This window comes from Lithobates pipiens, unplaced genomic scaffold (assembly GCF_037356315.1).
Source record: "Lithobates pipiens isolate NorthernLeopardFrog02 unplaced genomic scaffold, aLitPip1_a1.2 Scaffold_3, whole genome shotgun sequence".
Lineage (NCBI taxonomy): Eukaryota > Metazoa > Chordata > Amphibia > Anura > Ranidae > Lithobates > Lithobates pipiens.
The window spans coordinates 194,444,552-194,450,551 of record NW_027507790.1 but is presented as its reverse complement, the minus strand read 5'-3'; positions in this window follow the sequence as shown (position 1 = coordinate 194,450,551).

Sequence of the window (6,000 nt, the reverse complement as noted above, 5' to 3'; positions counted from 1 at the left end):
TGTATACAAGCTGTGGTTGCAGTGTTTTACTACACAGCTGCATCATTTTTAACACAGGCTGCAAAGTTTGACAAGCAGCACCACCTAAAAAAAACTCCCTGTTCAGTTCAATAGGGCCACTCGACAACTGCAAGCCAAAAACTTGGCTCACAGTTGCAGCACAGTGTCACAATGTAAAATTGCCATTCAGTAATTAAAAAAGAAAAAGTATAACAAAAGGATATAATTTCTGCCATGGCTGCAAAACAGCATTGCGAGCATCACATTTTAGCAAAAATTTAATTTAATATTTTCGGGGGAGGGGGGGCCTGTAAGGTAGGGTAAGGTGAACAACAGCTCTGGGTAAGGGACTGGATCTCTGAAAATGTAAAGCAAAAAAAACAAAAAAAGAGGAAACTGCATTTTCTTCTCTACCGAACCAAACTAAAGTCAAAGTGGAGGAACCAATTTGATGTCACTGTGAGTGACACTGTCATTAGCGCTACCTTGATTTCATGTTTCTGACTGCACAGAAAGAAAAGCAAAAAAATCCCATTAATTGTAGCTGTCTTGTGTATTTGTAATTTGCCTTTTTAAAAAATCAATATGACAAAAGTTTTCCAGCTTTTCTGTTTCTAGCTATCCATGCATAAAGTAAAATACAAAAATATTAAATACTACTGACATATTTTGAAGTCATACTGGTGCCTAATAGGACATCTTATGGAAATACCAGTGCTATACAGTATAGTCATCCCACCGTACCTTCAGCATCACTTACAATTTTATTTCCTCCTCTCCTCTTCCTTTTTCCGTTGGGGTTCCCCAAGGAGAGAGAGTGGATAGAGGCTGGGGTTCCCCAAGGTCCCCAAGGTCCTGTTCTTGAACATCTCCAATTTTAAATCTACGCTTCCTCTTTGGGTCAGCTGATAGCCTCCCATGGCTTACAGTACCATTTCTACTCTGGTGACACCCAAATCTATCTCTCTACCACTCTCTTCACTCCAGCAGACTCCACATGCATCACTAATTTACTGACAGACGTATCAAACTCAATCTATCCAAAACCAAGCTCATAATATTTCCTCCTTCACATGCCTCTTCCCCTGACTTCTCTGTCAAGATTGATGTCACAACTATCAACACCAAATGCCAGGGTGCTAAGTGTTAGCCTGGACTCTGAACTATCCTTTCAGCCTCACATGTAATCGCAGTCCAAAGCTTGCTGCCTCCACCTACGCAACATCTAAGGCCGCGTACACACGCGGGGACTGTTCGCTCAACTTTGTCCGTCAAACAGTTTCAGCGGACAGTCCGCTCAAAATTAGCATGGACGGACTTGCCCACACACGACGAACGAACAGTCCGCTGAAACCGTGCGCGATGACGTGAACGGCACGTACGACGGGACGAAAAATACGACGTCCTATACACTGCAATGCAAACTTTGCCGTGTAAATCCTTTCTGAGCATGCGCGGAACTTAGTTTGACGAACAAGCCTACACACGAGGGGACTGTTCGCTGAAACAGAGTTTCAGCGGACAGTTTTTTGGAATTTCCGAAAAACTTTGTTCAGCAGACTGTCCGCTGAAACTGTCCGCTGAAAGCCCACACACGAGCGGACTGTCCGCCGAAACACTGTTCAGCGGACAAAGTTGAGCGAACAGTCCCCGCGTGTGTACGCGGCCTTAGAAATACTGTATGCCCCTTCCTAACCAATAACACCACAAAGCTTCTTATTCACATCCTGGTTATCTTTCATTTCGACGACTGCAACTCCCTTCTCAGTGGTTTACCTTTACAATCCACCAAGAATGCTGCTGTTAGACTCATCCACCTTACCAACCTCAGTGTCTGCCACTCCTCTCTGTCAATCCTTCCACTGGCTTCAACTCACCCAACAAATTAAATTCAAAATAACTTACAAAGCCATCCACAAAACGGACCCCAGCTACATCACTAGCCTAGTCACAAAATACCAACCATATCGCCCTCTTTGTTCCTCCCAAGACCTCCTGCAGGGAAGCTGGTCAGAGTTGATGGGGTGATGGATGGAGCCAAGTACAGGGCAATCTTAGAAGAAAACCTGTTAGAGTCTGCAAAAGACTTGAGGCTGGGGCAGATGTTCCAGCAGGACAACAACCCTAAAAATACAGCCAGAGCTACAATGGAATGGTTTAGATCAAAGCATATTAATGTTTTGAATGACCCAGACAAAGTCCAAACCTAAATCCAATTGAGAATCTGTGGCAAGACTTGAAAATTTCTGTTCACAAATGCTCTCCATCCAATCTGACAGAGCTTGAGCTATTTTGCAAAGAAGAATGGGCAAAAGTTTCACTCTCTAGACGTGCAAAGCTGGTAGAGACATCCCCAAAAAGACTTGCAGCTGTAATTACAGTGAAAGGTGGTTCTATAAAGTATTGACTTAGGGGGCTGAATACAAATGCACACCACACTTTTCACATCATTTTTGTAAAGAAAAAATTCAAAACCATTTATCAATTTCCTTCCACTTCACAATTATGTGCCACTTTGTGTTGGTCTATCACATAAAATCCCAATAAAATACATTTAAATTTTTGGTTATAACATGACAAAATGTGGAACATTTCAAGCAGTATGAATACTTTTTTCAAGACACTTTAAATCACTATACCCCTTGTGTCTATCTCAGGTATATCTGGTGATACCCAAAACTGTAAACCCTGTAAAGCCTTAGATACATCTATACCCTTCAAGCCTTCCTATATTGATCATATAAAGTAAAATCCGGTGATACAATGTAAAAATGCTTTTTGCCCCCTAGAATTTGTATTTGTGTTGTTTCAGTTGCTGAACAATACGTTCTCCATTCTGTTTTTGCATTGATCTATTGGTACTGTAATAGAATTTTCCTGCCACAACCTAGCTCCAACTCTGAGAGGTCCTGACTCAGTTGCTTTGCATCCTTTGCATACAGTGTGTTAGACATGCTTATATGAATGAATGAGTGACTTGTGTAGTGCTACCTATGCGAATTGAATTGCCTCAGGGCGCTTTTTGCCGCCGGTGTCCATCTGTGGTATAGTGTGGTCCTTTGGCCCATGGGGTCCTGACTAGCTTACAAACACATACTCGTACACATATTGGGCCAATTTTTCAACAGGATCTAATTAACCTACCAGCATGTCTTTGGAGTGTGGGAGGAAACTGGAGTACCCGGAGGAAACCCACGCAAGCACAGGAAAAGCATGCAAATGCCAGGCAGATAGTGTTGTGGTCAGGATTTGAACCAGCGACCCTATTGCTGCTAGGTGAAAGTGCTAACCATTGTTTCCATTATATAAACATCTCACACCATCTTAATATAGTATTTTTACTTTTATATTGTTAACTGGAGGACTTTGTGTGCACCCCTGGTATGGGATTCCCGCATTCGCCGAATCAGACACGTGATATTTGGGCCAATGCCTTTTTTTTTTTTAAATCGTTTTTATTAAGTTTTCTGATTTCCAAGTGATACAACAGAAACAACAACAAAAAAGGAAAAAAAAACAATACAAATATCAATGAGCTATAGTGAATGTTACAGATCGATAAAGGATACAAATCGAAATGAGTCAAAAATAAATCAAATCAAAAGTAATTCAAGAACGTAACAAAGTAATGCAGAAATTCGCTTACAAGTAACAGCACATTTTCCGTCTACTGGCTTTACTCACGAATCCATAATTATGAACTCGATCAGTCACATTTAAAGCGGGAGTCCACCGGGACTCCGCATTTTTTTTTTTTTTAAAAGCCAGCAGCTACAAATACTGCAGCTGCTGACTTTTAAAATAGTGACACTTACCTGTCCAACGCGCCCGCGATGTCGGCACCCGAAGCCGATCGCTAGGTCGTCTGTCGGGTCCTGCCGCCGCCATCTTGGGTATGGGAATCAGGAAATGGAGCCTTTCGGCTTCATTTCCCGGTTCCCTACTGCGCATGCGCGAGCCGCGCGGCGCAATCCGGACGGTCCCCGCTGCCTCTGGGAACTGTGTGTTTCCCAGCAGGCAGCGGGGCACTTGCGCAAAGGGGCGGGCAGTTGCGGAAAGGGGCGTAATCTACGCCCCTTTCCGCAGACAGCTATCCCAGAAGTGGGTGCAGTTACCTGGATTATCCAGGTAACTGCACCCCCCTCCCCCCTGAAAGGTGCCAATTGTGGCGCCAGAGGGGGGGGATTCCGATGAGCGGAGGTCCATTTTAGGGTGGACCTCCGCTTTAAGGGTCAACCTGCAATTTTAGTCAATCAGTACACCCTATGGCACTCGGACCTCTGGGTGGCTCCCTCCGCACCCCAAATTGGGATCACGCTGTGACGGAGAGGCCATCCAGAGTGGAGTTGGATGACATTAGATGAATCATGGTGTGATGGTCGATTTGGGACCTGTTCAGGGGATCCTACTACTAATGAAAATATTGATCATTTCTTGTACCACTCTGTCCAACATTTCCGCTGTGAGTCAAATTTTTTGCCACAAGATTTCCTAAGAGCTAATAATCTTTCATAATGAAAGTTTAGGTTTACCTGGACTAGAACTTCTGATGGATTTGGGGATAATGCACTTTTCCAATGTCGGGCTATAACCAACTTGGCGGTGATGAGGATGTGTGTCACTACTATACGGAACTCGGGCGGGTAATTATCAATACCGAGATGGAGAATTGCTAGAGCCGGGCTTGGGGACTGCAGCACCCCTGTGATTTCTGCAAGTATACTAAATAGCTTCCTCCAATAGCTAGAGAAATTTTTGCAGTGCCAAAATATATGTAGTATGGTGCCCACATTGCCGCAGTCTCTCCAGCATAGAGACGAGTGAGTAGAGAACATTCTTGCTAATTGGTGGGGGGTTCTATACCACTTATGTAAAATCTTCTGGGTGAGCTCCCAATGGCTAACGCAACGTGAGGCTTTATAATTGTATCTGAGGGCAGAGCTCCATTGACTGATATCATAGATTTGGTTTAAATCTCTCTCCCAAGTAAGCATAGAGGAGGATTTCACTAGAAGTTGTTTGTGCTGTAGAGTGTTATATAAAAGAGAGATGCCTTTATCTCTGGAGTCGTGAGAAACATAATATTGCCATATAAGTGTTTGAATTTCAACGTTTGGTGGTGGGGATCTCGATAGAAAAGAGGCCACCTGGTTATATAGAAATTTGCCAGTTTGGGGTAAATTGAAGCTGGATCTCAAGGAGTCAAATGATCTTAGAGTTCCCTGTTTGTATAACTCATCTACCCATTCTATTCCATTATCTTTCCACGTGGCAATATTGCTGTAAGGAAGCAATATTTCTAAAGTTTGAATCGGGATTCTAATATTAGTGGGAAGCTTCCCCAGCAGTTGTTGTTGACGAAGATGCCTCCAGGCTACTATGGTCGCTGTGATGGGTGGGGAGAGGCATGTTAAAGATCTGAGTTTCCAAGTGTCTGCTAAGAGAAGGAGACTAATAGGTTGGATGTTTGCTATAGACGCCTCGATGTCTACCCATAGTGGTTCAGGGTTGGGGAGGAACCAAAGTTTTGCCTGTGCTAATATGGCGGGCCAATGCCTTTTTGACTTTGTCTTGGGTAAGACAATGTACACTGGATCTCACCACATACATATTACAGAATATCTAACTACGTTGTAACCAATGCTCTTTTTCTATTCTTTCTTATAGTATTAAATGTGATGATTGCTCTAGGTTATCATAAAACGTAAGTGGTCTTTTCCACAAAACATGTTGAGCACTTAATATACAGACGGTATGTGTTACATTTGATCGTGGCCATTCTCCAAAGGTCATTCAATCTGGAATTTTCGAGCTAAATGTTTAGGACACAGGGCTCTGTCTTTTTTTTTTTTTTGAGTTTTGTATGTTTTAATACATTATTGGAATAAAAATGTTAACTTTTTACTTATTTTGTGTAAGTCAAGCCTTTGTACGGTACCATGAAAGTCCATAAAAGCCTCTATCCACTCTCTCTCCTACTGTAGCTAAATAGGATGTTCA